Source organism: Solea senegalensis, linkage group LG3 (assembly GCF_019176455.1).
Source record: "Solea senegalensis isolate Sse05_10M linkage group LG3, IFAPA_SoseM_1, whole genome shotgun sequence".
Lineage (NCBI taxonomy): Eukaryota > Metazoa > Chordata > Actinopteri > Pleuronectiformes > Soleidae > Solea > Solea senegalensis.
Genome location: NC_058023.1, coordinates 29,963,728 through 29,988,769, shown reverse-complemented (window position 1 = coordinate 29,988,769; position 25,042 = coordinate 29,963,728). Strand labels below are relative to the sequence as shown.

General features: G+C 40.3%; 2 long non-coding RNA genes across 2 annotated transcripts in view; both read left to right on the top strand.

Annotated features, from left to right (window-relative positions):
* The first annotated feature begins 484 nt into the window (after positions 1-484).
* Positions 485-1,968, top strand: LOC122765848. Its single transcript, XR_006360014.1, has 2 exons — positions 485-1,360; positions 1,477-1,968. It is a non-coding gene; the product is annotated as an uncharacterized LOC122765848 (long non-coding RNA).
* A 5,716-nt stretch (positions 1,969-7,684) lies between these two features.
* Positions 7,685-25,042, top strand: part of LOC122766805 — an 85,280-nt gene continuing 67,922 nt past the window's right edge. Inside the window, exons 1-3 of the long non-coding RNA XR_006360108.1 lie at positions 7,685-7,798; positions 8,465-8,519; positions 23,111-23,258. This is a non-coding gene — a long non-coding RNA (uncharacterized LOC122766805). The remainder of the gene's footprint in view (positions 7,799-8,464; positions 8,520-23,110; positions 23,259-25,042) is intronic.

The following is a 25,042-nucleotide window of genomic DNA, read 5'->3' as shown; positions in this document are numbered from 1 at the left end:
AGTGAAGTAAAAGTTGCTAGAAATATAAACAAGTACAGTACAGCTAATATGTAAATGTTGTACTTAAGTACAGTTAGATTACAACACTGGTTTAACTGTACATGCAATGTTTGTTCCCTCATTTATTTCAGTTGCTATCAACAATTCATACATAACAACATTTGTTTGTTTCAACGTCATTTAAGGACATAAACGGAGCAGGAGATCGAAGGCAGTGAGATTACACACAGAACAAAGGCAACGCTTGATAATTTCGTAAAGTAGGAGGTAGCGGGTGGTACCTGAATATTGTTTTTTTTACATTAGACTGTCGCCGATGTTACAGATGTGATGTTAAAGTCTGCGTTCTCACGGTTTTGTGCTCGAACAAAACAAAACAATTCATGGCGCTAAACCTCAGTCCCACTCCACATCGATAGGGGGCAGCAACACCGCGCCAAGCCACCATTCTGTCGGTTTCCGGAAACAGAGGATTGTGGGTATAATCTCTTACACAAAAGCTACGCGTCTGCGTTGTCTGAACGTATTTCATCTTCGAGTGGCCGCGTCTGCAGCTGTGTCGTTTTGACCACCGAGTAGTTTTACATTTTTTTGCTATTTCTTAGTTATCATTTTTTAAAAAAAGGACGTTTTACTTTGAGGAGAGGACATTCCTGCCGTTTTTGATAGTTTTTTGGTCAAGAAAATCTACTTTCTATAGAAGAAAAACTAAAAGCGCCAAGTCATCCACTCGGTCTGAAACTATTTTATTCATCTTTACATGTTTTTTTGGTCGGACATGTGTTACGAAGTAATGGATACCAGATCGAAATACGTGAAACAGGAGTGCTCGCTGCGTAAAATCGTGAATCCCGGAGCGAAGTTAAGATGGCGGGTCCTCTGCTCCACAGAGGCTGGTAAAGTGTGCCAGACCGCGGTGGAACGGGCAACCATCAGGAACTACTACCACAGGGAGCAGAAGCGGGCGAAAAAGGTCGCTAAAATCAAGGGCAATGTGAACAAGAAGTCGAAATCGGGCGAGGGAAGTCCCGCACCACGAGGAGCAATGGCGCCGGAGAACACTACGCAGTACTTGATGAGTAACGTGTACGACGACATGACAGCGACTGACGCTGAATCTGAATTTCTTGCTTCAAATGACAACTGTGCTCGTGTATACACGGATTCCATGTCGCCTACGAGTGTGTACTCGGCTCTGGACTCTGGTTTCAATGAAAGTTGCCTCGCTTTTCAACAGAGGGACTTCGACGAAATGTTTGACCTGTGTTGGTAAACCGGGATGAACTGGTCTACGTGGCCTTCTTGAACCGGTCCGGCTGCCTGTGCCGTCACTGACTTTTACATGCGGACAAATAAAAAGGTGTGATGTGTTACCAAATGTAAATACCTGTCATATTTGGTATTGCAAACATGTTATCCCAGATTTAATGTGCATTTTGTGTCGCATGATTCATGGTTGGGCTTTATTTCTCACAGCGGCGCACTGGTCGCTGCCCGCCCACTAGGGAGCGCTCCTGAGCCTTGTGCTGCGCCGCCTGGTGGAACGAACCAAACGCACCTCGGCTCTGCTCCGGCCACGGCTGGTGAAATCCAGGTAAACCCGGGCAGGTATCTCTGTGTTGCACCACATAATCGCAGATGGCAGTAGTGATGTTATGAATGGAGAGTGCTTTCCACAGTTACTGTTGTCTGAGCGTTTTCCAGGTCCGACTCCTGACAGGACACGTGACTCGGCTGAGAGGAGCCAGGAGACCACGGAGGTCTGCTGTCACGTGACTCTGACATCAGGTGACATGCCAGTGTCCAATGGTTTATTGACTTGTTTTCAAGATCATTGACCAAATAAGTGTGTAGTCCTGACAAAACTGTTGTATAGTGTGTGTATAAAAGTGTATTTAATCTGGAAATGGTTTTATATGGAGGATGATTCATGACATGTTCAGTAAAGGAACTTTGTTAAAAGTGAAATGGACCCTTGTTCTGGTGTTTTTTTTATTTATAAATATCAAGTCTAATTTAATTGAGTATAAATCATAAACATGTATTAATTGCTATGCTAGTTTTTGATAACCCCTTTGTTCCTTGACACACTTCTAACAATGTGTATTCTTGGATGGAAGGGGTAAAAAAATACTCATTACATCAATATAAGCAACCTATATATGGTAATGTGGATCACTGGTTGAGTTTCACTGATTAAAAAAATAAAATTCATATTAAATAAATATTTTTTTGGTTTAAGTTTGTTTAGAATTTGAAAAGTGCCAAATCTTATTTTCCCAAACCAAATTTTCCATATGGGTTAGTTAAATTATGGTTTGTTACTCCTAGGCCTTTGTCAATCTAGTGGATTAAACTTCTGTTTTACAACATTTATGATTGGGCATGTATTTAAACACATTTAGCTACAGTACTCTGGTAGATTAAATAAGATTGTACTTTATTGATCCCACAATGGGGGCACTTGAGCAGTAGCATACATGTTTCAAAGGACAGAACAGAACACAGTAATCTAGTAGTTTTGCAGTTAAATAGCACATCAGCAGACTGATTTGGGCATTTGTTAAAGGTAGTTTAAATGGAAACAAGTTCTTCCAATTTACTAAGGAAAAAATGTGCCTCCTGCACATTAAGTTTTTCCTGCCATGCTTAAAGCTACCACGTGGTGGCAGTAGTGTCAAACAAATGCAGGGAGGGAAGCTATGCATACTTATGGGTCACTCTGCAAGATTATGACCCTCCACAGACTGACGCTGTTGAAACGCTTGCAGCTCACTGCGCGATGATAAATTGATCTCTATCATCTGTGGTGTTTGAAACACATGTGGTTCCTTTTTAAGGGTTCGCTTAAAGTTCGATGTCTTTTTAAGGAAAAGCATGCAGGGGGGGAGGTAATGCTGCAATGCCGACGTTATCTGGATTCTTTACTTTCAGGCCCGTCTGATTCAGAGGGCAGATAGCTTTGGGGAGGGGGCGGGGAAATGGCCACCAACGTTGCCGTGGTGTCACGTTCACTCCATTCGGCCGGGCCTGCTCGTTACTTTCCAGTAACTGTCGACGTAAGAGGCTCAGCCTGTGGTCCAACTGCCGATTACGTCTAAAGGTGCTCTGTGTGTTAGTGAGCAGAGACTTGGACAGGACTGCTGCTGGCTGATTAATGGACCTGCTGTGGGCAATCACAGCATCGATCTTACATTTGGTGCAGTCTAGGTTGTAGCCTTTTTAAAAACTTTTTATCTGATTTCTCCCAGAGTTCCCCATTACTTCATGGTTTGTTTCATTGGTTGAAGAAACTTGAGTTTGTTCACTCCCAATTAATTTCCTTTAGTTGCTTGGGAGTGTTTTTGCACACAGACAAGTGAATCTGTTCTACACAAACGCAAATAATACAAGGAAACCAAGTCTTCATCAAACAAAGTAAATCATTTTCCTGGCTGTATTAAATATAATTGAATAGAATTTAAGAACTGTTTACTGTCACAGCACAGTTAATTAAAGCTCCAGCTTAAATATTTGACTCAGAACTCGACCTCTGCTTCTATAATTAACACCAAAGCCCGCACACAGTAATTTCTTTGCAGCTCTCTGGGATATTCTTTTTAAGGGAAGGTAATTCAAGATTTGTGACCATCACAGAAAACATTTACAAAAGCTTTTGATTTTGTAAATATTGCCCAAGGGAATACACACATGTGACAAAGATTTCAGGGAAATACATACAGACAAAAAAAATGCAAAAAATAAATATGTGCTTCAATTTGAACTTAAACAGGTTCCTATGTCACTTAAAGTTTGACTCTTTGTCACTTGATGGGTCCCCTAGTGACCAAACTAGACACCCAGTGGCCCCAAGTCATTTGGTTTTGAGACTCCTGCTTTTAATAAAACATTTATATCAAATTACTAAGAGCAGTAAAGGTTACAGAATAGTTTTAGCCAGCCATAGTTTTTGTCCCCTTGCAGTCAAAAATGAAGCAGCTTCTGCTCTCATATTAACTCCATGCACTACCAAATATCATAAAATATGTCATGTCACTGTGGATCTTCTCAAAATAACAGTACTTTCATTCATTCAAGTACCAGCCTCTCAAAAGACATTAAGCCCTGTCTTCCGACCTCTCCCCGGGAGAGTGAGTGCTGTCTCTGGTTGTAATTTCACACCTTGAGACAACCAATCAAGAAGCACATTCATGCTTTCTACTTGGGTATCAGAAATGTGATATCACAAATGCATATTTAAGCTCAATTCCTAGTCTTATTGGTGGAGAAGAAGGTGGGGGGGAGATGTAAAACAAACCTTATGACCCTTGTGTAAGATGTTCAAACCTCTTGCTGCAGATGTTCTCCTGGCTCAAAAAAAACCTTGAATGGTCCTCACAAAGTTCAATCACCACCATCCCCACAAAGAGCTGACCCCTGACCTTTCTGTGGAGACTGGAAGGTTTTCTGTTACGCGCAATACTGCTGTATTTCCAGAAGGAAGCATTTTATTGTTGCCATTGTCTGCCTCCACTTTAGCAGAGATACTCACTGCAGGGAGGAAATTTGGTCTCTTGGCTCCACATGAAGAGACGGGGGCAACTGGCCAAGATTCATCTTGATTTGCCTCTGATAGCACTTTTGGAAACAGCCTTTTTTTATCGGAAGTTGTTCAAAGGAGCTGGTGTGTGGAGTTTGTCACATCACGGTTTTCATATGTGTGTTTTGGTGTGAGCAACTGCCTGACATCAGATTAGAATTGAATTGAATGACTTTATTCCTCCCCCAGGGGGGAAGCACACATTCACAACAGCTCAGTTAAGAAATATAAAATAAAAATAAAAATAAAAATAAAAATAAAAATAAAAATAAAAATAAAAATAAAAATAAAAATAAAAATACAATACAATACAATACAATACAATACAGAAAAGCTCTTCACATGAATCAAAACTGAAACTGAAGAAGCTACTAAACCTTCCATGAGCAGGAATTCCGGCAGAGATCCTTTTGTTGGAATAACTGAGCAACTGAAGTGTGAATGTGTTCCACTCCATGGGTGGAGCATCAAAGTGATTTCACAGTGAGTTGCTGGTGGTGGGCATGTAGATAAGTCACCATTATGCTAAATATTAGCATCGAAAGCACTCCCTTGTCATGTATATGCTTTTGTTGCAAGAGGCCACAGGTAGGTGTGAGACACACATGGGCGAGGGGCCGGATGTGGCCCGCAAAACCAGCTTTATTCAGCCTGTGACGTCCCCACAGGTTACCTCAAGTTGACTCTTGCTCAACTCAGAAACAATAAAAAGTTGCCTCGTTTAAATATTCTTTCACAAACATTGGTTCAAAATCTGATGTGAAGAGACAATGGTCAGTATCTGTGAAGCGCCATAAAAAGTATATAAAAAGTATAATATATATATGTATAAATATATGTAATGTTAGATTTTATTTCTTTAAAACCTTGTTTTTGTGGCCCTTCGCTTGCTTCATTAATGTCAGCGTGGCTCTTTGGAAAATATTTTTGCCCACCCATGGTGTAAGACGTTTAAATTTGAATTCAGTCAGTGTTTTCTAAATATTCAAAGCCACCGAGCAGTATTGAGTTGAGCTATGCATGTATATAAATGCTATTGTGACTATTTTAAAAATGAATCATTATGATTTAAATCACTTTAATCCCACAAAAATTGATGAGAATGTGAAATGCATGTGTGTGTACAGTAGGTGGCAGCAGGTAGTGAGTTACAGCATCCATCTTGTGCTTTACAAGCAGGTCAATGTAGCAGAACAATGGATTTGTTATGCTCAAAGTCTCTTTTATTTCATAGGAAGAGTGATGACAGGCTGGAATTACAGATAATACACATTTTGAAATTTCCTAGACCAAGAAAAAATGTTAAAATACAAAACAAATCCCCACTTTAAGGAGAACAAAGTGCCCGAGCTGCACGATTGAAGTTATTCCTAAATTCTTGTGTGCACCTTTTTGTTAAATTTGTTATTTCCACCTTTTCTTCCTTCATTAAAATATCTCATGGAAAACTGTGTTGGTGTCAAGTGGAAGAAGAAGTGGGATGAGGCAGGGTGAGCGGGGGAGAGGGGGAGAGGGGAGCCCATGATTGTTTTTTTTGCTGCGACCTTCATTTGTAAAGAGTGCCAAGAGGCCAAAAGACACTCGGGTGGTCGTGTTAACCCGCGGACACCCACAGTGACCGCACAGTCGTGCACGCAATACCCTCAAATCACAGCATATTCTGACCTACATTGACTCACCCACGTATAAATACTGCAGGCACGTTTTATGAAAGAAAGGGCCTACTGCAGTGTGCAGGCACCATGTATTCTTGTTGCCCTCCATCTTTAAATGAATGAGATCACTTCAGTATCTGCATCAATTGTCCTTTAGTTTGTTGACCTTTTATCTGTCCACAACAGCTGTTTGCTGAACATGATTGCTCCGTGCCAAACATGTCATTTAGATCAAAGTTCACAGAGATTCGAACAGGGGTACCTCAGGACACACAAACGCAAATTTATGCTGTATAAACTTAAAGGAAAATCATAATTATTTACTGATATACACGGTGTTGGAATGTAACAAAGTACAAATACTTTTGCTGTATCTATACTTTGTTATTGATAAAAACATGTACTTTTACTGCACTACATTTCCTAAATAAATTGTATATTTTTACTTCAGTACATTTCCTCTAACTATCGTTGGTCCTCGTTACTACCAAATAAAATCAGAAGAAGAAGAGTTGGTAATGATCCTTACATTATTTATACAACTTTTCTGGTCTTGATGTGCTACTTTTCACTATAGTTTTGCCAGAGTTTTTGCCAGCAAGTGTTTGGGAAAGTACATTTTATATCAGAAAATTACATTTTTATACACAAGTACAGTAAATGTCATATATTTTAAGACTTTTACTTAAGTAATATTATAAAAATAAGTGACTTCAACTTCTACTAAAGTCATTTCTGGTAAGATACTTTGACAAACATTTAAAGTACTTTATACAAGACTGTTAAGATTGTAAGGCCTTTGTAAGGCCTAACCCTTTGTAAGGCCACTGAGGCAAACTATTTATATTCAGGCACAATGTTAGAAAATAGAATGACTACCTAATATACATGCGAGTCACATTCATTTACAAATTACAACAGGAAAGTTAATTTGTTTCTCATTAGATGCGTGCCTTGAGCCAAAGCTTGTGTAGAACAGAAATAAGACTTTATTATTAGTTTAGTTTATTTGCCAGGTCATAATAAGTTATTGTGGCAAATAAACAATACCAAAAGACGCCATTTTACAAAATCTATTTGGACAAATGAACAACCAACTCTGAATCAAAAACAACATATCAATACGTACATGCCAACATGAATTTAACATTATGAATGAAAATACAGTACAAGCTTTCAAAATTGCCGGCAGATAAAAAATAAATGCACTTCATATGAACCCGAAGGTATTATGTATGAAATGTATGAAAGGTAGTCTTATAACACACAATTCAGTTTCAGTTAGTAATTTATTTATTTTTTATTTCAGTTAATGAAAATGTTTATTCAATTTTCCTTTTCATTAGTTTTTCGCTAGCTATAATAACCTTGGTCAGGAGGTGATTTCGGATGAGAGAAATCCATGAGAGGCCCTTGAAGACAGAAGGAGACAGAGAGGAACATGGTTGTTGTGTCTTTGGGAGAACCACTTGAAAACATCAAAGTGCCAGTCTGCGTGCAGGTATTTCAACACGGTAACACAGTGGAAGCGATGAAGATGGAACTATTATTGCTAAAATTAAAGGTGGGTCATTCTGTGGGCCACAAACCACGAAACGAGTTAAATGCTAACATTAGCTAACATTAGCAACATAGCTAAACATGGCTTCTCTTCCTGCCAAGATAACCTTAACTCTTTTTTTTTCTTTTTTTCTTTTATTTGAACAGGCTAAGTGTTTGCTTGGCTCTTTCCCAGGAACACTTGGCACATTTACACCGGGAAAATGTCCAGTACATGGCAGTTAGTGCCAACAGTTAGCCGCTGAGCAGCTATGGTGGAGTAGTTTTGGATTAAGGGTCAAGCTCAAAAAAATCACCAGATGTGGTAATTAGGGCGCATTTTGAGATAAAGAGTTTAAGGGGAAACCAAATCCTCTTTTAAGTTTTCACTTTCCAGAGTCAATGTCCTTGTATTATGCATTTAAAATGAAGTAAATGTGATTTTGACACTCGTGGTTAGAAATTCCTTTGCAATGCACAAACTAGGTGTTCCACAGCTTAGTGGGGACACATTAAAAAGAGAAATAGGGCAAGGAGAAGGGGGCATTGATGTCACCCTCTGCTCTCTTTGGGAATTGACCCCTCTGCAATTCTGGGCTCATTAGTCAAAACAGTCCATGGCGAGGAAGCGAGGGATGTTTATGCCTCATCTATTTCTGTCCTCATCCCCTCATTTTGCTTCTTTTCATAGACCGAGCACAGCACGGGAATGGCCGTTGACCCAGCAGCTTCAGGCAGATGGGCAGGTAAAGATGTGTTTGTGTGCATATGTGAGATACAGAGAGACTGTGTCCACAGGTGGGATTTGCTGCATGTGGTGACAGTCCTCTAATTGTGTCAAGGACATGGACAGACACACCTGGTTTATATATACAGAGAGAAGGGTTGTTCCGATTCACTCATTCCACTTACGCACAGACACACGCGAGCAAAACTTTCAAGGATGAAGCTCAGACATTTCCCTCGGAGTCAAATCATATTTTCTCTCCTCCTCTGAGCACGAGCCGTGGTCTGACCTCTTTTAATTTGCTCCGCTTTCAGTCAGTTTTCTTAGCTGTTTTGGCAAATATCAAGCTGCCTCGAAGACATGAGACGAGGACATAATTAATACAGTTTCTTTTGCTCTCGTATTCCCATTTAAACCGCGCTGTCTTCCTCCCTGCAGAATATAACAAACACACTCTCTGCCTTTTTTCCTTAGATTTCATCAGTGCTCAGTGTGCAGTGCACCCTTGTTTGTTTCAAGATACTGGGTTGGAGGGATCTGATAGCTGCTGCTAGTTTATGATTAATAGATACGGACGCAGTGGATAGATCACATACAATATCTCGATATACACTCACCGGCCACTTTATTAGGTACACAGGGCACCTTAAGTGGAAGGAGTGGCTCCGGGTGAGGGTTGTTATACATTTCAAGTCTGGCCATTCATCTCTGCATTTTCTGATATTTTCTCTCTTGCAGACCATTCTCTGTAAACCCTAGAGATTGGTTGTGTGTGCAAATCCCAGGAGATCAACATTTTCTGAACTACTCAGCAGTTCATCTCAATGCATTTTGCAATTACAAGCAGTTGAAGGAGTGTACCTATTAAAGTGGCCAGTGCACGTTGGCCATGCAAACTTCTGACGTGAATACACAATTAGAATCGGCTAACTGTGGCCTTCGCTGTCCCTTCTCGGCACAATTACCGTCACAACTACTTGTATTCTACGACAGAAAGACGTTTAACTCGCAGACACAAAACATTAAATATTGCAGAAATCGTTGCAGGTAATATTACCTGGATTCATGGAATTTCAGTTGCACTTTTGGGATTGTGATATCTTTTCAGCTGCGGTCATTTGTAACATCAGCCTGAAAGAGAGGAAGGAAATAGAGAGGAATCTCTAGCACAAATACAATTATCGTTGTGTGCATTAGGAGAATGTGATTTCTTAAGTGTACCTTTCACAGCACAGCGCTGTCTTTGTTTGACCAGCGCAGCTTGGAGCGAGTGCAAAGGAGAGGCGGCTGAGTCATGATCAGATATTGCTGAGGGCAGTCGAGTGTAAACAACAGAGGCTTGAGTTAGCACCTGTGCAGCATGTCAACTCCAGCCATTCCATGTTCAGCTCCACCAGTGGACACAGTCTCTGCCTGAGCAGCCGGGATCATTTATGAAATAATCTGTGTCTCTCAGAGGGCTTGGGAGGTTTCTTTATATTTGGCTGTTGTCATGGTTATGTCTTTTGCAATCTCTCAGTTCTTCTAACCTTCCCCCTCACATCTAATAAGACAAGAGTTGCCTTCTGAGACAACCTTCAATAAAGTAACGACAGCCTACTTGCCTTTGTGGCAGCAGGGTGTGTGTGTGTCATCGAGCCACACTGATCTCCCAGTGTGTTTTTAAATGACAAGGCTACAGTGTTTAGCTCAATACGTACAGACGAGTAGCATCACAGTGAGGGTTTCATTCATTGTGGAGGCACATATTTGCAAAGTTTAACACCCGTGTGATGCTGCAAGAGCCCATTTGATGTTTTTTTTTAGCCTGTATATAATTTATTGTGTCCCATTGTAATATTTTGTTTTACAGATTAAATAGAAAAAGATGTTACCTTAATTTGTAAGTTTAATGCGTGAGTTTTTTTGCATTTTTCCTGTTTATTATTCACGTAGCGTAGCCTCATCGTTATGGCGTTGTACTGCAAGCAGTGATACGATATGAAAAATATGAGGTGAGAGATAATAATCAACGAAAATATATTATGCAAGTTAATGATTTCAAGTCTTATTTTTTGTTATAGTGCTTGTTATCCATTAATGTTAAAACAAATTTAAAAGGGTGAATGATCCTATTTGCACAGTGCAAATTTCGACCCACATGAGAAATTGTCTTACAATAATTTTGTGTTTTGACAACAAAAAAGGCCATTTCTTGTCATGTTTAATAGAACAAATAAAAAGACTCAAATTGCATGCAGTAATTAACCCTAGTGAGAACTACTAATATTCCAATTATGTACGTATATGAGCGATGACGATGTCTTACGTCAACACAACCACCTGCTGCTCAAAATAATAACTTAGACTTTGTTGTTTGTGGTTAAACCATGTTTGATGATAGCATTACTCTTAAATTTGAGCAGTGAATTAAACCTTGTCGGGGAGATTAAATCTGCCCACAGCAGTTTCGGTCTGACTTTGTTGTGGAGAAAGAAAAATGAAGAGTAATAAGCTTGAGTTAGTACAGAGCTGTTAGTTTTGGCAGGAGCTAAATAAGATGGAGGGAGATTTATAGGATGAGAGAGCCAATATGAGCCTGCCCCCCCCAACAACCACAACACACTGCCCATCAGTGATTTGTCAGCCCGTGTTCACACACAGACAGAGACAGGCACAATCATAGAGACACACTGTCACACAGAGACACATCGAGACATCATTCTGTCACTTACAACTCCTGCTTACTTTTGTTTCAGAGCACATACACACAGAATATGCAGAGACATGCGTCTGCTCGTTCTGCTGCTCGTGTGTGAACAACAAATGTCAGCCATGACACATGCGATCAACCGATCAATACGCGCACATAGGAGCAATATTAAACCGCTCAAACTGATAAAAAAAAAGAAATACAGCACACACTTGGAAGAAAAAAAAAACGAGCCCGGAGGACAAAAGCTGCGCAATCGATCATGTCTACTCCACCTCAAAAGTGCTCGGAACAAAAGGAGAAAATTGATTTTTTTTTTGCTAAATTCTCTGTGATGAAGCATGACTCACACGGCATCACTGCCAGAAAAAGAATGTGCAAGTGAGTGAACAGCAGCATATACTCGACCCTGTTGCACCTCTTGGACAAAGATGGACCTTTATCAACTGTTAATGAAAAAAAGGTTAATTTAATTCATGAGACACTTTAACCCTCTGTGGTGTGTTCTTGCCCTCGGTGCTGCTACTGTCAAACACCATCCGTGCTTTCTCGTGAGCACCGGAACTAATTTTGTTATGTTTCATCCAGAGAGCTGTCGCTGTCTCTCTCCCAGAATGAGATGTGTCAACTTGTCACTGTAGATGTGTGTCAGAATCTGTCAAACGTGTGTGAGACCAACGTGACGCCCAACAAATGCAACGCTACTGTACCAATCCGACAAATGAAAGGTCACTCAGGCAGAGGGATAACACGGGAGAACTGTCGACATCAGTGACAGAAACGGCAAAAGACATGAAACATACTGTCACTTGGTGTATGTCTTCAGGCAGCAGTGGAGGAAAAACATGTACAGTAGGCTTTTTACTTCAAAATGTGGAAGTAACTGGTGCTCCGACTTCCCGTTTTTGTGCGGTACTTCCCGTATTTGTTAGTTAGCTGTCTTACCATGTGGGTTATTTTAATTATTTTGCGCTGTTGCTCGATGTGTGGACACATTCAAGAATGGACTATGTCAAATGTTACTTGTTACTTTGCTGTAGTTTTACCGGTGGCTCCTGACGTTCCCTTGAAAGTTTTACCGCTGTTTCATAGCCTGGCTACTTCTGCCATACTGGATTATACTGGTCAATAAAGTGGAATAAAAAGAGAAGGGGACGCTGTGGTTTCCTTGTTCCTCGGAGGAGGAAAAAGTTTTTACGGCGCTTCAGATCTCAGACAAAAATAATGGCGATGTCCACTTTCTTGCTTCTGCTGAAAAAATTGGTCTACACCACAATGAAGAATTGCTGTGATTGAAATACAATAATGGACTTGACAGAAAAAGAAGGATTGACTCAGCAGAGGCATTTATCACGGCATGGTGTCGGAAGTGAAGTCAAGGTAGTTTTTGATTCATCTCCAAAAGCCATTTTTATAGACGTTAACTGTAAATATTTTGAGTTTGCAGAGGGACATCGTCTAGATACGACACGTTCACTTTTTAGAACATTCAGACGTTAAGGTTGATCATGCGGGAGGTAAAACACTTTGTTTTTGTTTATTTTGGGCACAACATGCTGAGATTTAGTGTCACTACTGCGTCCACTAAACAAGCAGTAGTCGCCTTCTTTGAGTTTTTCCCCAGTCGTTTTTAAGCCCTGACACCATCATTTATAATCCAGGAAAATAACAGCTGGTACATTATACTCGTGAAGTTTGGTGGCGTTGGTGTTTATGACGTGGTGTGTGGCCTGTTGTTGTGATCCATTTGTGTGACTACAGAGTGGGCTGAAGTTATGTTGTTTACTCCCTGTGTTTCATCTGCCATTTGGTCTGGCCCGGTTGAGACGGTTTATATTCTTCCGTGTTTAGTCCCACGTTTGCGCGCACCTGAATGTCTCGTGTGTCTGAGACTTCCCGATTCCTTTAATCGTCTCGTTTGGGGCATCGGAGCAGCTTTAATCAGCCGCACAAACTGATGTTTATTGAAGTGTAAACACGCTCGGAAATGTGATGATAGGCAACGGATTTTTCACCTTTTTTGTGTTTGGATTGGATTTTTAAAGTGTGTCTGGGTTGTTTAGGTGAGATTAAAGGATTGCCCACACTGCTGGAATACATTGTTCAGAGCTGGTGTCGTTCCACTCTCTCTCTCTCACATCCCACTTGTCGGTCAGTTTCCCTTGACAACCATAACTACTGTTCATGATTATGTAAATGATGTGCATCTCTGGGGCCAAACAGATGCTTTTAAAAAGCCAAGCATTTCAGTTTGTCTATTTGAAGTGGCTACGGTAACCGTAAAAGGTGCAGGTGCGAGTTTAATGTACACATAAATGTTTCCTTTTGATAGACAGACTTATAAATAAACTTTTCCCTCCTACCAAACTAGAAGAATCTGGGTCTATTTCTGCAGCGTCAACAGTCGGTGAAGTCATTTCTGCTCCGTCAGTGTGAATACTTTATTTTCGCCAACCACCTGAATGTTGTTTTTGTTTTTTTTGTTTCAACACTCCAACTTCCATTTCCCCGGCAGAACAAACCGTCCTTTCTTTCCTTCCATTTTTCCCTCATTCGTCCATCAGAGTAATTGCACTCTTTCCAGGAATAGAAAGGAGCTGCCACGGTCTGTCAAGGAGCCAGTGGTTAAAATGTCCTTCACAAGGCCATTCCAGCACCCCGGAGTTTAGCTCGCTTCTGAACACTTTTGTAAAGTTGCTCTCACCTCGACCGTGCGTCACCCAACTTAGCTCTTTCTGTCCTTGAAGTCACCACAAATAGCAGGTTTCGGTTTTTCCTTCATGTCCAAGTCATGACTTCTTGGTGATGTGATTGATGAATATGCTTTTTGAATATTGTACTGGAGTCTTTTTTTTTTTTTACATGAACCTGTTTAGAACTGCAACTAACGAGGATTTTCACAACCGATTAATCCGTCGTTTATTTTCTCAATTCATCGAGTGATCGTTTGGTCCTTGTCATAAAATGATGTTGATCAGTGTTTCTCAGTCTTGTCTTGCTGTCTTGTCCCAAAACAAAAAAATATTCAGTTTTAAGGATTTCTTTTGTTATATGGAGTAAAGAAACCAGAAATATTCATGTTAAAGAAGCTGAAAAATCTGAAAAATTGCTTTAATTCCTTAAAAGCACTCAAAATAGTTGACGATTCATTTAGTAATCGAGATTAATTATCTATTAATCGAGTAATTGTTTCACCCCTAAACGTGTTGTATTTGGGGCTGGTTGGTGTGTGCGTGTCCTGACATATTAGCAGCTGCTTATGCACAGTGAAGCTTGGAAATAAATGTAAAAATGCAGGTTATATTGTTTAAGGTCACAGATGATGCTACTGATATTAGTTTATCCTTGTATGTCATTTCACTGCAAGCCATTCAATGGTTTTGGAGAAGACTTCTAATTACAGTCAAAGTAGAAGGGAGATATCACATGTTTTTGAAGACCTCATGGTGGTGCTGGAAGATAAACCTGAGAGTTACAATTTTTCATCATCTTCTTGGCAACAAGAAAACTTGATGAAAATCTGTTCATTAGTGGTGGAGATATTTCCGATTATAATTGTGGTTCTAGCGTAGTTTAAAAGCAAATTGCACTGAGTCAAATCTTTAAATGACTAGATCTTTCCAGACCTGATCAGCTGGGATTGGCACCAGCGCCCTCCGTGGTCCTCATGTGGACGATAAAGTGGTAGAAGATGGATGGATGATAAATCTTTCCAGGAAATGTTCTTTGATCTTTCCAAACATCTGTTTTAATGAGTACAGAGCGATCACTCTTGATTATCGTGAGCATTTGTGTACATGTGCGAATATCATAGCGTTAATTGAAAAAGCTTGAGTACTCGCCGGGTGATTTAAAATATATAATGGAATCCAAACACATTAGCACTGGCGGTGTTCTCAGCCACACCACATGTGGCAGCGCGACATGGTTTTTAAATGCCTCTGCCTGTTTTTTGTGCTGCAGTTTCAAACAACTAACTCTGGCAGAAGAGAATAAGTGGTTATTTTTTTTACTCGCTGCCGTATAAGCCGACTCGCCTTATATACTGTACATCTCTCCTTTCATCTCCTCCAGCTTCAGTCCTAAGATTCAGACAATTTAATTTGTCGTCTAAAAGCATTTCTGAGCTGCAGCGAGAACACCTTATTCACTGGCAGCAGAGTCAGCCTTGACCTTGTATGCAGTGCTGTTTGCGCAATGTGTTCTGTACATTCTCTCTCCTTTCTTAGCCGTCCTCTCCTTCATCAGTCAGTGTTTTCCAAAAGCCAGAAAGATGTATGAAAAGGTTGAATGCATGCGTGTGGGAACATCATTTTGGTGAAGTATGCAGTAAAACTGCACGTGCATGCGGCAACACACTTTGCTTCCTTCGACACACGTCGAAAGCTATGAAAATATTATCAATTAATTAATTAATTAATTAATTAATAAAACTAACCCTGGGCACCGACATTGTTTTCTGTACCATTTTTTTCCCTACATCATTTTTGACCCTTACACTGTGAGTGTGCTGATGTCATCACATTAGAGAGTGGAAAGCAAAAATAATTCAACATACTTAGTTTAAACATAGTTTCATATATTATCTGACAAGCTAATTATCATTCATGGTTAAAAATAATCATTATTCAAGTCTGATTTTTTTTTTAAAAGGAGAAAAACTACCAAACTATTTACATGCACTGTGTTCCACCCCTTGTCAGTAGGGGGTGCTGCTGCACCCTTAGCACCCAAATTCTTATCCTTGGCTGAGTGTCCCAATATATTAAATGTCGTTTAAGATATACTAATGTAACATTTCTGCTGTAAAGTATTTAAAAATGACAAACCTAACGTTACACATTTTGTTGCGTAACAAAATGTGCCTGATGTGTTCTGTGTGTGTACGAAAGTGTGACTACTTCCTGTTGCCACATTGTTTGTGGTTGCCATCTGCCATGAAATGACAAACAAAAGCCCAACCCCTAGTGTGTATTAACTGAATAGGAATAACTAGTTAAAGAAATAACATTTTTTTATTTTTATTCTCTAATCATCTTCACCATGTTCTCACACGGTGAAAAAAGTTATTTGAAAATATCGGATGCATGAAATGGTGCAGTGAGCTTTCACTGAGACTCAATCAGCACTGTTTGTACTAATTGCTTTGGTTTGGCTTTTACCTTTGGTGTCTCCTCTTTGAATTTCATGGTACAGTATGTGTGTGTGTGTGTGTGTGTTTTGTGTGTTTGGATGGGGAGGTTGTAACATGGAGATCACACACATTGCATAAGCCCATGCTGGTGCAGGGAAGAATCCGTCACCCTCACCCTCGCTGTAAATTATCTCATCTCTGTCATTAGCCAATCTTGTGAATCTGCCTCCCCCGCCAGGCTTGCTGCTAAAATGCTAATGAGGCTCATGCACTGCAATTACGGACACACACACACACACACACACACACACACACACACACAAACGCTGGGACACACACCTCTCGCTCTGTCACATGCTCGGGAGGCATTAACAACTCCCATGCTGAGTCTGACTTAAATCTTAAATGGAGTGATTTGACATTGGGATTTATTAATCTGAGACGTTGTATTAGTCCAAATTAAAATCAGATTAAAAGCATTTGTTCATGAGGATGGAGGAAAAGAGGAGTGAGAGGTGATAGCGATGTCTGATTTTACAGTAACGGACTTCTGATCAGTGTAGGGATTCATTTAATATCCAATCAACCAATCGCATGGCAGCCATTTAATGCACTGTGGCATGAAGACATGGCCAAGTTAAACTGTGGAAGTTCAAACTGAGCATAGGAGGGGGGGGGAAAAAGGCGATATAGCTGTTAAACTACTGGTATTCTTACAGAAAATCTCCAACAAACCACAGATGACAACAAATATTACGTGACTCATTTTTTATTGCTACAGACAGGCATACATTAGTGTGAAAGTGTTTTAACCACTTGTTGCACTATTGGTGGAAAATAAGGAAAACATTCCCTTGTTTGTATATGTGGTTAAGGCAAGGAGGACCTTGTGGTTTTTCTCTGTATTCTCTCCATAAAAAGCACAGAAATGTCCTCGTACTACCGTGACAATCTTCTACCGGTGAGAATTTTTGCTCAAGTACTGTTAAATATGCCACTTTAGAAATGTTGAAATGACACAAAACTATTTGCCAAAACATAACATAGCAAAACATTTCATTATGTATAGAATGTACAGAAATGTACAGAAAAGAGTTGTGTCACCATGGTCATCGACTAACTGTCTAACACCTGCATTTAGAAATGTATCTTTTCTTTTCAATAGACACGACGGGTCATAAACAAAGTCCAGCACACTTTTTCAATGTTCTCTGTGTTAATGTTGTTCTCTGTACTTGCAAATTATCCAGGAAATATTAGAAAATATTTTTAGTTTAGTGTGAAATGTTGAACAGACATTCGTGTTCCCCGCAGTATTAATCATCATAACAGCTTGAGTTGTTGTGAGGAGAAGTTGCTTTTGCATCTTAACGGCAAACACACACACACACACACAGAAAAATCCAAATGAATACACCATTAATTACAGAACCTACTTTTAGTCTGGAACTTGTTTTCCTGCTTGCATCTACACTTTTGATTTCTAAAGCTTTTGATTACAGGTGAGGTATGAAATCCACGATTCATTAACTCCGTTTCATGTCAAATTGCATGACATAGATTCCTAGTGAGGAATCAAACCGAAGCTGTCCCAGCTACACAATTTGTGCTTTTAGCCGGTCCATCCACCCACACACACACACACTGGTATTATTTGATGATTTGAACATGCGAGCAAATGTAGTTTATTATGACTCAGACAGGAGACAGGCTTAATTTATGCAGATCAATCTGAAGAGCAGAGAAACACATTCCTCCCTGAGCTCACTGTTTCTTGATTTGCTGACCAGCTGGATGATTCTTGCATATAAACTGTATTACATTTATTTTATTTATTTTTTTAATTGGGGGAGGGTTGTTTTTTTCGTTTTTCATTGTGTGCATGCACACATGCAGTGCATGTTGTTATGTGTGAAACAGTAGGGGAAAAAAAAATCCTTGTTTGTATAGCGTTGCCAGGTAGAGTTCTGCAGGGATTTGGTCATGAGTGTGCGACTGTGCATGTATGTGTGTATTCTGGAGAAATTACTATGGGAGGCTGTGTATTTGCCCTGCATGGCAAAATCGTTTTGTTGACTGTGTGGAAAATCAATGACAGCACTCGTTCTCAGCCTGCCTCTGCAGAGCCCAGAGGCGGCCCACGTGGTCCACATGGTGGCGCTCTGACTCAGCGTCAAACCTCCCTTAAGTGTCCCTGACACTTACTCCTGTTCTCACCTGATTCCACCACTCTGCTCCACTTCTCTCTCCTCTGTCACTACCTTCCATGTCCTCTTGTGCGTCTCTCTGTTTCCCCCGCTTCTGTTGATAGAAGCTGAATGTCACACCATCTGTCATGACATGTTTCTGTGTTGGAGTCTACACGGAGGGATGTTTATCAGCGTCGCTCCTGGCATGGGCTGTGACCTGCAGGCCTGTTTTGGACTGAGTCCACGAGCCCTCAGCACTCACTGGGGCTGACACGTTTCCCAAAAATCATGTTTGAACAAATATTACATGACACTCTATTCCTTTGTAGAAATGTAGACATTCCTCTTCCCTGCACACTCACAAAAATGAGGACATGATTTATTAATACTATTACTACACGTTCTGTGAGGCAGGGCTGCCACTTTTTGATGTGAAATTCTGTTCCTATGTGGGGTAATAAGTAAAAACCTGTATAAAGTAAAAAAGAATAAACGGTGTAGAAGTGCAACAGACTATCTATGGAAATGACTGCAGCAGAGGGTATTGTGAGCACAGTTTGGCTTAAAATTCATCCGAAAAATAAGATAATCTGTTCACGTGCATGTTAAAAGTCAGATTTATTCGGACTAAGACAATCATTTAGTTTTCTTAGTGTCATGTAAACATGTTAGTCCGACTAATATCGAGTCTTAGTCGGACTAACATATCTGGATAATGCAATTCATAGTTCAATTACTCCTGCATGTATAGGCTTAATCGGACTGGAGTTTGACTTGGTGTTCTGTGCATGCACCAGAAATGTCTCCCTAGTATTTGAACCGCAAGTAGAAAGAGACGACGTATAAACTGCAGTAATGTTGCCGGAAAAGAACAAACAGCATGATGGCGTCGGTGAGAACGACGTATACTCAGTTGTCTTAGTCGGACTACGGCCTTAGCTCGATTAAACTGCATGTAAACGTACTGAATGGTGTTATTATGTTGTTTTGCCGTTGAAATGGAGGACACTGATGCATCTGAAAGTCTGTATGTGGAAAATTAGTAACAAACATAAGAGTTTTTCGACTCACCTTGTAGCTCCACCTGTAGAGCAGCAGTCTGGGAAATATCCACATGTCTTCAAGGGAACTTTGCAATACAAGGCATCTCCATATGCCGCCTTTCACAGGCTTTGTTGTGATTTTAACAGCGAAACGTAACATTACTGACTTGTTTGTCTGATCTAAGGCCAAGCTGCGCCCTCACAGCAACCTCTGCCGGACCATGCGGTAATTACTTCAAACAAACTGATGTGCTTTTAGGTTGTATATTCAATATTCAAATGGGTTTCTTTGGTGTGACAACCCTAGCACAAAGTCATTAGTTACAAAGAAGTCTGCATATATATGAACATATGAGTTCATACAGGGTGAATTTCCTTTTTCAACTCCCAGCTGAATGAAGTGTATTTCAGTTTTCACCAAAGTGATGGAGGAAAGTGGACGGGGCTTGAGAGAGAAAAAAGAAGCGGGAGATGGATAATTCTGTCTGAGCTGGAAGCCTCAACCTCCGGTCAGAACATGGGGGCTTGTCTCTTCTAGTTCCGCACAGAGCAGTGAAATGCCCTATGGAGGAGACGCATGCGGCAACAACCAAAGAAAAGTCGGCGTGATTAGCAGTCACATGCCCCTGTCAGGAGCGAGGGAGGGGGTTTTATTAAAGGTATTTAAATACATTTGGCCGTGTTTGTTTATGAGATCTGGACGCGTGTTTGTGTGTGCAGTTAGAAGAGAAAGAGTTTTAGATTGGCTCTGATTAGAATCTGCATCACAAACAGACACACACACACACACATTGCCTACACACTGGGTTATTTTTAGTCACTGTCGCACTCTTTGCCCAACCCCTGTTCTCTGTCTCTGTCACACAGACCACCACCCACCCAGCCGCTCCCACCCACACACCCCCACCACGGCGAGGAAGAAGAAGGACAGGGATTCATCAGATTCTTCTTTCTATCTTCCCTTTTTTTTTTTTAAATTGATGCTGGGATGTTTAAGGTCTTAGAAAGAGACAAGCACAGACATAAAGAACAGGAGACAAGCTGAGATGAAGAAGTTTAAGGGAAGGAAAAAAAATCAATCCGCCACCCCCGCCTCTTTTTACATGCACTTGCCCTTCTCTTGGTCTCATCCTCTCCTGTCTATACTGTATTGGACATGCATACAGAAAAACACCTGATACTCGTGTGTGTGTGTGTGTGTGTTTGTCTTTCAAAAGTGCCTGTCTGGGATGTAAACATGGATATTGAAGAGTGACCATTAATGTCCCAGTATAATCAATGAGTGAGCGTACAAGCGCAGCCTCCAGATGTGTTGTCCATCATTGTCTGGGAGACTTTGAAAGATTTCGGTGTTTCGTTGTTATTCCGTCCGTTCGCAGAACGTCTCTTGCATATATTTTCACCTTGCGCCGTATCGATCGATTGGAAAAACAAATCTGTGACTGCAGAAAAAAACCAAAACAAATCCCCAGGAGAGTAATGCTGTCTGTACAGTAAATGAGGCAATTTCTATTTTGGTCATACTCTGACTTTTCTCATGTAACATGAAGTAGAATGTGGATAAGAAATTGTATCTAGACATGACTCCCTGATCGACCCTGTCTTGTGCTAGAATTGATTTTTGTTTCAGTATTACTAAATTTAACCAGTGCGGCAGCTTTATCGTCAACTTGTCTCACTTATCACATGGTCAGACATGAGCATAGATATATGCTATGTGGATGAATTGTCAATGACAGCTTCCTTAAAGTCACAAAGGAAACGCACACCTTATGGTCTGACTGTGTATAGTCACAGTCACACTGCAGTACCAGCTTTAAAGCACGTGTTAACTCTCTTTTTGGCTGCAAAATAGGTGTGCAACAATGAGTTATCAACCATTTAAGCGACAATTTGACTCACAGTCACTGTAGATAAAGGACTTATATTACAAGAACATGTACAGGATGTAAAATCTTAGAGCAATAACATGAAAGAACATCCGTGTTAAGCCCTTCCATGAGGATTTGGTACTGTCTGAAAGTAGGATTCCCAGTGTTACAATTTAACTTTGGATATTCCACCTGAATTTTAAATGGGTGTTAATGTTGAGCTGTACTTAAATGAGGTGAGCTCCAAAAACTGAGCGTTAATACAGCTTGTTGTTGCACAGAAAACACAAAATAAAAGAACCTGCCAGTGTCTGCAGCAGTCAGAAAACTATGTTTAGTTAATTATCATCAAAACAATTAATCAGAAAACATGATTTCAAATCCATTATCTTTCAATCATCTAATTAATCAATCAACAAATACACCAGCTTTAGGTAATTAGTTTTCTGAGTGCCTGGGGACCAGTGAGAGCTTTTTACCCTGCAGGCAAATTAAATGAATGGTGACTGCTCCATCATGTCTTTACTAATATGACTGGGTTTAAAACCTACAAGTTAAATTTCATGAATATAGCTAGATAAATACATTAATAAGTTAAAGATTAAAATGTTATTTTGGACAAAACATTTTATTGCTTTGTGTGGTGTTGTTGTCCTTTGTCAGTGTCTGTGCCTTTTGTAATTAGTCAATTTTACATTGTTAGCTGTTGTTATTGATCACATCAACCAGGGTTTCTCAATACTGCACTGCATGTTTTAGGTGTTTCCTTGTTCCAACACACCTGATTCAAATGACTGGATCGTTATCAGGCCTCTGCAGTGCTTGCTGATGAGCTGACCATTTAAAAGCAGGTGTGCTGGAGCAGGGAAACATCTAAAACATGCAGGGCAGGATTGAGACGGCGTGACATAAACGATGCCTCTGTTCAGTTCGTGTAAGCCAGTTGTGGTGTGTCGACTCTGACCTGTCAAATGAGTCTCAGGTGAGTGTTACTGGTTTTTCAATTTTTAGCTGTTGAAAGTGTGCTATATTTAATCTGATATGTTTTCCCGGAATCATTGCGTAGGGCGGCTTTTATCACACGAGTACCACTTTACCTGCAGTGTTGCAGTTACGATGTAAAATGTGGGTGTTGGATGCTTTAGAATAAATCTCTTTTTTTGCCCCCCACCATCTTAAACCAAGATAGTTCTTAAATGCGCGCTCATTTTCTGTGTTTATTTGACTTGAGGACATATAATCCATTTATCTGACACATTACTTGGCATGAATTATATTGGAATTTGTTGGAGCAAAGCTGGTAATCATTGTGGTGCTTCATTGAGGTGTCAGCAGGATTAGTTGAACTGTATTAACACTCACGTGTTCTCGTGTTGACCTGCATTGGTCTGTCGCACAGGGTCTGTATAGCTCAGTGTGTTTTTCCTCATCATCAACTTCCAGGAAAAAGAACTTATTATATTCAAGAAATTGTGGTCTGTATTGTGTTTTTAAGTAACAGTAATTTGTTATTCTCAGTGTCCCAATCATTTATTTATTTGATAGTGTACTTGTGGATGAAAGTGCTAGAATCAAACCAGTGGAATAAAACATTTATTTTTGCTGCTTTACAGAAACAAAACAGTTGAGGATAAAGTGAATAATATTTATTCATTCTCTACTTATCCTTTTATGATCCCAGAGGACATTGGTCACCCTGGACGGCACCATCTCACAGAGACCACAACAGACACTCATCCTTGTAACGCCAGAGACGATGGGGGGAGGAAATTCCAACTCGACCCAGGCCGTGGCTGAACTGGGACGAGCTGGGGAATCTCCTTTCAGAGGTACCAGTAATAAAAGATTTAATCAGAAATGAAAATGTCTTTAGGATGCACCTTTACCCAGTAACCTTGGAGATGAACGCCTACTGACACTGCTTTGTTGTCCCATTATCCTGACATTTGATTAACAAGATATTCAGGAAGTCAAAGTTGACATGGGATGAGATTACGGCATCAGCTCACTGATTATGTTCCCTTTTTATTAGATAATTTAAAGCCCATCAGAGCTTCTGATAGGCTTGTGTTGGTCGTTGCTGGTTTGAATTCTGAGACAGCGCTCAGGTAACAAATGAACTCCTGGCTTGTATTGAGGATCACTTGTATGCAGGCGATTAAAATGCCTTTTATTCCCGCCATATAAATCTGTATTTTGATCTTCAATAACGTGAGGTTTGAGGTGTTAATCTGTGGTGGGAACTGAAACCCTTTAGGAACGTGTGAGGCAGTGTTTTCCTCCGCGGCAGCTGCTCACATTACTTTGTTCAACATGTTTGAGAATTCTTTTCAAATCCACATTTAAGGTGTTTGAGCCTCGTTGGCATGATGATGACGATGATGAACATGAGATATGAGATATTTCCGTGCATCCCAAGTTTTTGCCTTCTAAAGCTGCAGTTGTTGATTCTTCAATCACTGATAACTTGTCCATGGAAGGAGAGAAAATGGCAAACTAAAATGTCCTTCATCCATGTGTAACTGTATTTGTTCATGCTGCTTATTTTACAGTTATATAAGACATGAAGCAGTAAAATCCACCAGTTGTAGAAACTGGAACATCACATATTGCAAACAATTCTTGAAAGGCTAACAATAGATTATGATCAATGAGTTACTAAGGTTTATTGAATGAATATAGCTTCTTCTTTGTACAGTGTGTCATCTTTTGGGATTAATTTATTAAGTGTAGAATATCTTTTAAGCTCGTTTGCTCGTGACGTTACTTGAGCGATCACTTGGTTATCAAAGTAGTTGCTAATGAGGTCTCACGGTAGCTATGACTAGACTTTGAGAAATGAATTCTTGTCCGGCGCACAGCTGCTTTTGGTTCCCGGAGACTTCAAGGCCAGAACGAAGAGAATGAAACATCACTAGAACTGAAAATCGTAAAAAAAAAAATTTATTTGTCTGCAGCAGAACGTAAGGGCCTTTTAAGATATATCCCCTCATCAGGTGAAGTGTCTTTGCGTGTAGTGGTCTGGTATTCTGTTCCTCCTGAACACATGGACAAGGATATTACTGGAACATGCTGTCAAAGGCTGTTGGCAAGAAGCTTATTTTACTGTTCGGTGTGTATCTATCTCCTGATGAACACACACACACACACACACAAACACACACACATACTAACATCCTTAGGGAGTCAATTCTAAGTTTGGGTGCTGCTAAGTCTTACCAGGAAACCCTATACCTCTCATTGTCCCCGGGATGCAAGCACTTCACATATGACATTTGAAGAAATATGGTGCTACAAGAGGGTGGGTGACGTTAGTGTAGATATGAGAGGTGTCGTTTTGTGTCATGTGTTGTATTTTTGTTTAAAAGTAGGTAAGTAGTACGAATGTATACATGGTTTTACTTGCTTTAAGTCAAATATTGACTGTGTTTAATGGCGTGTGAAGGGGGTGAGGTGTGTGTGAGTGATGCTGCGGGGCTTAGGAGGAGAATGGGCACGTTGCAAGTACGTCACGTTAAACCTCACACTTCCTGACTGTCGAGGGATGACGTTGACGTGGCATGCTGCAGAGAGGATGACATTTGTTCCAAATACGCGGTGGCCACTGTGATGT